Genomic DNA, 9,361 nt, shown 5'->3' with positions numbered 1-9,361 from the left:
TTCCGTTGTTTATCTGCTGAATAAAAACCACAAGAAGGATCTTGACGCAGCGCTCTAGCCGAAGTAAGATGGTTCAGAAGATAGTTAAGAAAACCTTGTTTTAAACATTATCAGAAGTAAGATCATCAAATGTGAGCCAGACCCTTTAATAAACACTGAAACTGCCTGTTAATTTAGCACCAACTCATGAACTTCAAATCCAATTCCATCTTTGATTAGCAGCAAAATTTTCTTTCCAAGTTTACGCTGTCCACATGACCACCCGCTTTACATTGAATAGAAATGCAAATACGCGACGGAAAATTGGAATCGGCGCAACTGAGGAGAAAAAAGTAATGTGGCATCCTCCGGGCTGTGGTGGACTGGAGGATGAATAATATTCAGAAGGATATTCAGGAAACGGAAAATGTTCTCCTCCTACAAACTCTGTTGAGATGGGTGAATATTCACAACACAGATATGTTAAATGTTGAACCATATATCCCTTGAATTTGATTTTCTAATCAGTGACGTCTGCATGGACGATAAGGATGGCCATTGTGTGCACAAGATGAGCACAGCGTGACGAACAAGAGGCGTTTCCGTTCAGTGGCATTGCATTCACTGAACTGAGAGCCATAAGAAGGTTAACCTGTACGTTTTGAATTTATGTTTAATGTCGTTACGCACCATTTGTCTCCTGATGAGGCAACCGGTGCCCAGGCAGGCGTTTTGGTCGACCACTGTTTCAAAGTGCTCATTACCCGGGTCATACCCGTCAACAGCGCCCGACTCCCACTCTGATCATTATGAAAATGAATAAATTCAGTGATTTTGCAGATGTTCTGCAATCCCCTCCCATGTGATTCCCTCAATGTCTGCTTCCCTTACAGCTGTTTCGCATTAGTAAATCACCTTGCCTTCTATCCAGCAATCCCCCTCCCCTGTATATATACCCTTATTTTTCTCCTGCTGCCTGTCAGATCCTCCTGTCAACTATCCTCCTATTTGGTCCAAATCATTCACTTGTTTTTGTCTTTGGTTTCCTGCTTTCCGTTAAGTCAGTGTTTTGTTGGCAACTTTTATTTGCCCGCTTTTAAGTCCCATATCACCAGCCTTTAACAGATGGCGTCTTTTTAAATCATTTTTATCTCTGTAGTACATTTAAATCACAAACACTGGCCAAAGCACACACAGATTAATAAGACGAACTGAAAGACATGAGTCCTTAGTTTTATTATTTTTAAACAAACCTATAAAAAAGTTCAGCCTGGTAATCCACTAAGTCAATAAAAGAGCTTGCTAGGAAATATTGATTGAAAGCAACAAAGAACCCACACAATTAAACAGAAAGCCTAATCTCCGAAAAAGCCAGTGAGCGGATATTTGTTTAAGGTGAGATTTAAACACTGAACTAAACACGGTATAGGTTTTTGCTTTCTTTGTTTTCATTTTCCTGATGTTTGACATTGATTTACTGAAACTAAATCGATTTGTGGACAGAAACTGTCTTTGAGGGCACTGAAAGTTTATTTTCATTTGAATGTCGTTGGTTCTGCAGACACCGTAGCAATAATAAACTAGCCTTGTTATCACCCGATAATTGAAGTGCGTCCCAAAAGTATCGATAGCCGTTGATCTTTTTCACATTTTTATCACAGTACAATCGCTAACATTAAATGTGTTTTCTTCTGCTGTCTAATAAACCAACACAGAATCTCGCACAACTGTAATTTGGAAGAAAGAGGTTAGCAAATGCTAATATTCACTAAATGCAAAGGGTAGCGATGAGCCACCTTTGCTTAGAAACCTCTAATTAAAATCCAGGTCAACTAATTGGGTCAGGAGTAATCTTATTAGTGATTTCCACATGAGTACCATTATTCAGGGATTTCATTTCCGTTTATATTGTGACTGACCTTTACTCTGATACCCCAAAATGAAAGGCATTAAATCCAAAAGCTATGATTTTGTCATTTGAATGTATCAAAGGTTCCATTTAAAATCAGGCTTGTGTTTCCCATTTTTAACCTGTCAGACTAGTACTTGTTGCGCTGCTGAAAATAACCATTTTCTCCAGCATAAAAGCCCTTTTCATGTTGTCAGGGCGGGTGTGAGCTTTAAGCTCCATCGTGTTTGCCTCTTATCAGGCCTCAGAAAGAGGTTGGGAAGGTGATTGGGGTGGAAGGGGGGGATGCTCATCCACAGCAAAGAGAGGAGGGGGGGGGGCGCCTAAAGAATATAGCATCCTTATCAAAGGCCCGGGTGCTGAGCCTCAGTTAAAAATAGAAACCGAGGGAGATTGGCATCGATTTCTGCAGGCGTTGACGGCCCGATTGACAGCAGCACCGCAGCATCGGGCTGTTGAGCCATCGAGGGAATCCGCCAGACAGCCTATGATGAGATGAGATGGGGAGATAACTTCTGACAAGCACCTCCACCCGCCACCCATTTCTAATCACCCCCGTCTCCACGTACACACAAACATGCACACAAGGAGAGAAAAGTAATTACCGCCTGCACACACACACACACACACATATACGTTTGCTGCCCCCTGAGCAAGTAACGGGTCTTTGGCTGGCTGAGCATCCACCTGTCCCGTGTCTGCTGCCAAGCCAGAGCTCATGTGCTCACGCACATACAAAATACCTCTGGAAGTCCCTCCACAACAATCAGCCGCCATCCTAGGGTTATCTCACTTAATTATCTTCCATCAGTGAATACTACCTAATGTCCATGATTCGTCCTGGATGGGGATGTCAGTGACCTTTGTTTTATTGCTGTAACTAAACCACACAAAGTCATTATTTTGGTTACACAGTCATCTCAGTGTAATTCATCTCTCTGAGGTATTAGAAGCTATTCAGTCACACTAATGGACTGAGTGGCCTTTTTAGCAATACTTCAGAGATGATGAAATCCTTCCCTGAGATAACAACATTTACAAATTACTTGTTTGTCATTTGCAGATTAGATCCTGATTATTGTTCAGTTGCAGCCTGATGCCAGTGGGCTTAGACCAGACACAATGTAGACACATGTAGCAGCCGGCTGCGCCTCACTTCTAAACAGTTAATTTATTCAAAACAAATTTCATCTCAAGGCAGGTCCAACGCAGATTCGGTTAAACAGGATCCACGTTGCTCCAAATCTAATTAAAACCGAGCCAAGACTTTGAGCCTTGACTGCAGCTCGATGTGATGCGACGCGCTGTAATTTGAGAGAAATACTCTGCTACAAAACCGAAATGAGCATCTGTTTGCATAATAATGAGGACGAGAGACTGGAAATAAAAGGACTTGTTAATGTAAGAATGTGAAATACTGTTCTTAACATCTTAATGAAAAGATCTTAATGGACTTCGAGGGCATTGTTAATAAAAAGTGCGGACCAGTTTTCTTGCACATTATAGAATAGAGGTGTATGTCTCCCTCTAGTGGCAGAAATATGACATGTTCTGCTTTAGAAACAGCACCTGGATAAATGTAGAAAAAAAAAGATGAACGCAGCGTTCATTACTTGTTAAAAATAGTCGTAAATGTAAAAAATGTCGAAATTATCTATTTATTTATATATATATATATATATATATTTGCCTGTATATATCATTTATAGACTTGCAGGACCTCACATCACTACTAATACTCAAACCTTTTTTCCCCATATTGTCATGTTATAGCTATCAACTTAAAAGTATTTTATTGTAGTTTTACTTTTCCTGAACTTGAGCCACGTATTAGGTTTCACCTTACATTTGGTTCAGTGAAAGATAATGTTCTGCCGAAACCAAACACTCCAAACAGCTTTTAATCATCGTGACTCAAAACAGTCCTGGTGGAGCTGCAGTGATTAACAGGCAGCATTATTCTACAACTAATCAGTCTGCAGACAGAACTGAGTCTAATCAAATTTCAGAACGTTTTTTTTTTTTTATTGCATCTGTCTGCAAAAACTGTAAGTTAATATTTCACTGTCAGAAATTAAGTGTGTCAATTGGCCTCTATTAATTCATCCATGTTATTGCAACTAGGTGAATTGTACTACTCAAGCCAGGAAAATGCAAAAACTTGAAACTTTATTCAGTTATATTTCTCACCAACATTATATCTTTTTGCTAAATGCCACAAAAATCAGAGAATTTGTTTGTCAAAATCTGAAGTTTGCGTATTTCCTCAGTATTTGGTAGCTTAACCGTTTAAATGTATTGCTTTGAGTTTCCTCCCACAAACTCTTCACCAGTGGCGTATCTAGGCCAGTTTTAGGGGCTTTTAGGGGGTCCTGAAGCCCCCCTAAAACTTTAGCACCCCTAAAACTGTATCTCAGCACCGCTGAATCAGGTTGCCACCCTTCCCGTAAAACACGGAGTCGTCCCATATTTGGCCGTTAAATGTGCGTCCCGTATTGAACCGATACATAACTGTCCACATCAACACTAAGTTTAACAATAACGACCAAAATAAAACACAGGAAATATTAAGGTCAGCTAAATTCTCGTGGCGGGAGCTAAAAGGACCCCAGAACGCTGCGGACCGACGCTGAACGTCACCGTTGCCTAGAGACGGACACTAGGCAACCGCGGTGAGCTGCTATCAGCCCGCGTCTTTTTAAAACGTCCTCAACCCGATTCAGTGTCCTTAGAAGAAAAAACGCTTCTAAAACACAGACGTGGGTGAAAAGACGCGCATTATAAGCGGAACAATTTCAGAGAAGATGGATACTGTGGACATAGAAAGACAAAAAAAAAAAAAAAGTGTCCGTCCGCTGCTGAATGGATCAGGAGAGGAACCGCAGAAATCAACGTCTCTTCATCTCCAATCATCTCTTGAGGCTGACATGGTACAGAACATTTAGTTATGATTGATTAAGTTTCTTATTGCGATTTTAGTTCACTATTGTGGTTTGATTCTTTGCTTAGGATGTTGAGTTTGGATGATATTTAATAAATAATAGCAATAGCCAAAATAAGTGGCCATTTAAAGAACAAATCATACGAATAGATTAACACTAAATACATAAATATTTCCTACATTACATTACTTTCTGTGTGTTTTATTCAAAAATGTTGATATATTTTATGAATAATTGTCCAGTGGTGATTTAATGTATTATTTCACTAATATTTTATTAATGTGGTTTACCAGTTTGGATAATCTGACTTCCTATCAATGAAGAAAAAACATGCTAAGCAAAAACACACCAGACCTGCAGGCCAGGGCCGGTTCTAGACGGGGCCTAAGAGGGGCTCTAAAGAAATTATACTAAATAAATGTCTTTTTAAAATATTCAGTGGTAGATATTTTTTCTTCCCAATTTTCTTTTTAAGGTATTATTAAAAATACATAACAATTATTTTTAATAAAAATTAATTTAATGAATTAAAAATTATGGTACTGCTCTTTTAACTGCTGTATGGAGATGGGATCACACTTTCCATCTACTAGATCAGAGATCTGCAACCTGAATCTCTGGAGACACACGTGGCTCTTTGGCTCACATTATTAAACGATTAAATATTAATCTGTTTTTGTTTAATTCTTTTTTAAGTGTCTCCATAAACCAGTCTGCATGGGCCCCTGTGGTAAATTAGGTCTAGAACCAGCCTCTAAAGAAAACAGTAAAGACCATTATATATATATTTTTTAACCAGCTATAAGGGAGCAAACTTGTTTCATCAGCACCTTAATTCAGATGACAATCTGCAATGCAAAATATTATGCTTAGTGGGGGTTTTTTTTACAATGGGCATTGCAGTACTTATATAATTTAGAATTATTTTTATATTTATGAATGAAATTGTGTACAGCATTCACTTTATTTATTTGAAGAGTATTTTGTAGTTCCCAAATCTCTGGAGTCACTTAAATAATGTAAAACTAAAGAACAGTGCAGAATGTTAGGCTGTTTCTTTGCGAAGAAAAAGGTGTTTTGTTAAAGACTAGATCTCACTAGTCATTAACCTGAACGTCTACCTAGATAATGAACTAAACTGGTTTTAGGTTTATTAATCCTATGCATGAAATCTGAGAGTCGGGATTTGAGTTGGCCACAGGAGGGTCACATGACCAATGACCAGCTGAGCCAATCAGGTGTTAGTACGTACGAATTTACGTAGGTACGTTGAAATACTGTTGTAGGCCTTTCACAATAATCATTAAATCAATTAATCGCATGATAATTTTAAACAAATTCAATAAGTTCCATTGGCATGTTTTATATTTTATCTGTTTTTCTCTTTCTTCCAAAACGTGGATTATAAAAGTTTTAATTTGGTGCTTTGGTCTCAGCCCTTTTTTGAAGGAGAATTTTGTTTACCAAGACTTCTAAATGTATTTATTTGTTGTTTTATTTATTTGTTTTGGATATTTAAAATGTCTTACAGTTCCAGTGTGAAATGTTCAATAGAAATGAAAGTTTCTAAAAACCCATCAAATATAAACTTTCTCTCTCTGCATGAAAGAGAGTTCATCACTTGTTGATAAAAAGCTTAGACGGAAAAGTAAAAGGACATGCATTCAAATACTGTACGTCAGGGGTCCCCAAACTTTCTCCTGTGAGGGCCACATAACTTGTCCCTTCTCTGATGGGGGGCCGGGGTCAGTTTGTAACAGAAAAAGTGACGATTGTAAGAGTGCTAAACATAAAAATGTATTGTTTTTCAGAAAGCACAATCAAATAACCTTTTCTGGATTCTTCAGAGAACAAAAGTCAGGAAATAACACTATTTATGAAATAAATAATAACCAAATAACACTGGGTTCTCCACATAAAAAAAAGGGTTAGGGTCAATTATATGCATGTATAAAACAGTTACTAACTAGTAGTTAATAATAAATAAAGTTCATTACTAAGGAACATTTATTTTATTGCAAAAGTCCAACTTATCAAATAAAAATGCACATATATGAAAATACTCTGGTATTGTTCAGGGGGCCGGACCAAATGTGGAGGCGGGCCGCATCTGGCCCGCGGGCCGTAGTTTGGGGACCACTGCTGTACGTAAAGAGGACAGTGTGGAGCGGTCGCCTGCACCTGATTGCCTCAGCTGGTCACGTGATCCTCGGATCATCATCACATGACACAGACCCCCTATTATCATTTCACAAACAGGTCTTTTTTATAAAGACTCTGTCTTTAAAGCCCCATACCTCACGAAACTGACGCTCTGCGGGTGGGAGAAGAGTAGTTGCCCCTGCTGCGGTGGCGCTGCGCGTCCTGGAGGCCAAACCTGATTGGCTGAGCAGGTTATTGCTTTTACTTACGGCAATCCGTGTCATGTGACTCAACTTTAATAGTCACATGACATAGATATATGATGATATGTAGAAATAGATATTCAAATCTACATAAGGAGCAGTGCAACTTGTATATACAACATAGAATAAATAATTAAGTTCAAAAACTCCTCCCACATCCCGCCATCATGTTTCCTGCGTAAGTTTTTTGGTTTTTTTAAGACCTTGTCTTTTTAAAAAAATACTTTTTTTAAAGACTAGTTCTTTAAAAAAAGCCCCAGCACCAATACTTTTATTTTCCGTCTCCCTTGGCAACACTTGTGAACGAACCCTGATTTTCAGTCTTTGCTAAAACCTAAATCTACAAAGATTTAGGGACGGACGGAGAGAGAGGTAAGAGACGGGAACGATGATCTATCTATGATAATCATTCCCACTAAACCTCATTTTCAGTCTATCTAGACTGAAAATGAGGTTTAGATCGATTATCCTAGGATAATCTATCCTAGGACAGATAATCGTTCCCGTCTCTTACCTCTCTCTCCGTCTGTCCCTAAATCTTTGTAGATTTAGGTTTTAGCAAAGACTGAAAGTGAGGTTTCGTTCACAAGTGTTGCCACGTGAGACAAAATCAAAAAGATTAGTGACCGAGTAGAGAAATGATGCAGAGGGTCTACATTCAAAGACTCCGCTTCGGCCGGTCTGTGACGTCAATCTTACGTCAATCTGTGACGTGTGATTCGGAGTTTGAATATGCCACCCGAGGATCACGTGACCAGCGGAGCCAATCAGGTGCAGGCGACCGCTCCACACAATCCTATTTACGTACAGTATTTGAATGCTGGTCCTTTTACTTTTTCATCTGTGACGTCACAGATTGACTAGTCTTTAAAAAAAGTTTTTTTTAAAAGAAAAATACTTTCTACAAAAATACAAAGTCTTTAAAAAACTCACGCAGGAAGCATAAGGTACGATGTTGGCGGGATGGAGGAGGAGTTTTTGAACTGAATTATTTATTCTATATGTTGTATATACAAGTTGCACTGCTCCTTATGTAGATTTGAATATCTATTTCTACATATCTACATCATATATCTACATGATGGGCCATAAGTTTCTATAGAAAAAAGAAACATTTTATATTGGACACCCGTTCTTATTTATATAATGTGCTCTATATGATTAGCATTGTTTTGAATACACAGATTAATACGTGGATCACTTCGTGGTTGTTGTGCAACATTTCCAGTTTTCTGAAACTTACAAATAAGTTTTTCCACAGTGTGTGATGAAACTTTTTCCCCACCCTTTATTTTCCCCCCTCCCACATGTCATGTGACCATGATCACATGACACAGACCCCCTATTATCATTTAACAAACAGGTCTTTTTTATAAAGACTTTGTGTTTAAATATAAAAATTAAAATAAAAAGATTAGTGACCAAATGATGAAATTGTGTACAGCATTCACTTTATTTATTTGAAGAGTATTTTGTAGTTCTGTACAAAATGTAGTATATGTGCAACATATTTTATATAAATAATGGGTTAGTCTGAACCTGGTCCTTAGCCTTGTTAATTACTCTTATTGCTCTTTTTTGCAGTTTGATTAGTGACTGTTTTTCTTGTTTTGTAATTAATTTCCCAAATCTCTCTGGAGTCACTTAAATAATGTAAAACTAAAGAACAGTGCAGAATGTTAGGCTGTTTCTTTGCGAAGAAAACGGTGTTTTGTCCTGAAACTATGATAGACCCACTTCATGAACTGTGAACTGAAACAGTAAAACCCGACTCATCATGTCTACTTTTCCATAGATGGACATTCATTCCTGTAAAAAAGGCCAACAGTCGCATAACGTTCAGATAAAAATAAGGGTAATGCAATTTCTAAGAATGATTTTCAAATAAAGTTCAGGTGAAAGACTAGTTCTCTTTAACCTGAACGTCTACCTAGATAATAAACTAAACTGGTTTTAGGTTTATTAATCCTATGCATTTAGTAAAATGTTCTTCAAATGACTGGAAATGCAAAGTTTTGAGTAGATTTTATTTTAATTTCCACATTAGGACTTTGTCATTCCGCAGCTGCTTGTGTCTCATTAATGTTAGCAGATGTTGGCAGGTATGATGTGGTCTAGAGATTCTG

At 38.0% G+C, this 9,361-nt stretch overlaps 1 long non-coding RNA gene across 1 annotated transcript in view; it reads left to right on the top strand.

Moving 5' to 3' along the window:
• The window catches only part of LOC116736723 (uncharacterized), a 12,579-nt gene extending 3,443 nt beyond the window's left edge, over positions 1 to 9,136 (top strand). Inside the window, exons 2-3 of the long non-coding RNA XR_004342661.1 lie at positions 2,253 to 2,257; positions 9,126 to 9,136. This is a non-coding gene — a long non-coding RNA (uncharacterized LOC116736723). The remainder of the gene's footprint in view (positions 1 to 2,252; positions 2,258 to 9,125) is intronic.
• Positions 9,137 to 9,361: the final 225 nt, after the last annotated feature.

This window comes from Xiphophorus hellerii, chromosome 17, assembly GCF_003331165.1.
Source record: "Xiphophorus hellerii strain 12219 chromosome 17, Xiphophorus_hellerii-4.1, whole genome shotgun sequence".
Classification (NCBI taxonomy): Eukaryota; Metazoa; Chordata; class Actinopteri; order Cyprinodontiformes; family Poeciliidae; genus Xiphophorus; species Xiphophorus hellerii.
The sequence above is the reverse complement of the archived record's forward strand: the minus strand, read 5'-3'. Positions and strand labels throughout refer to the sequence as shown.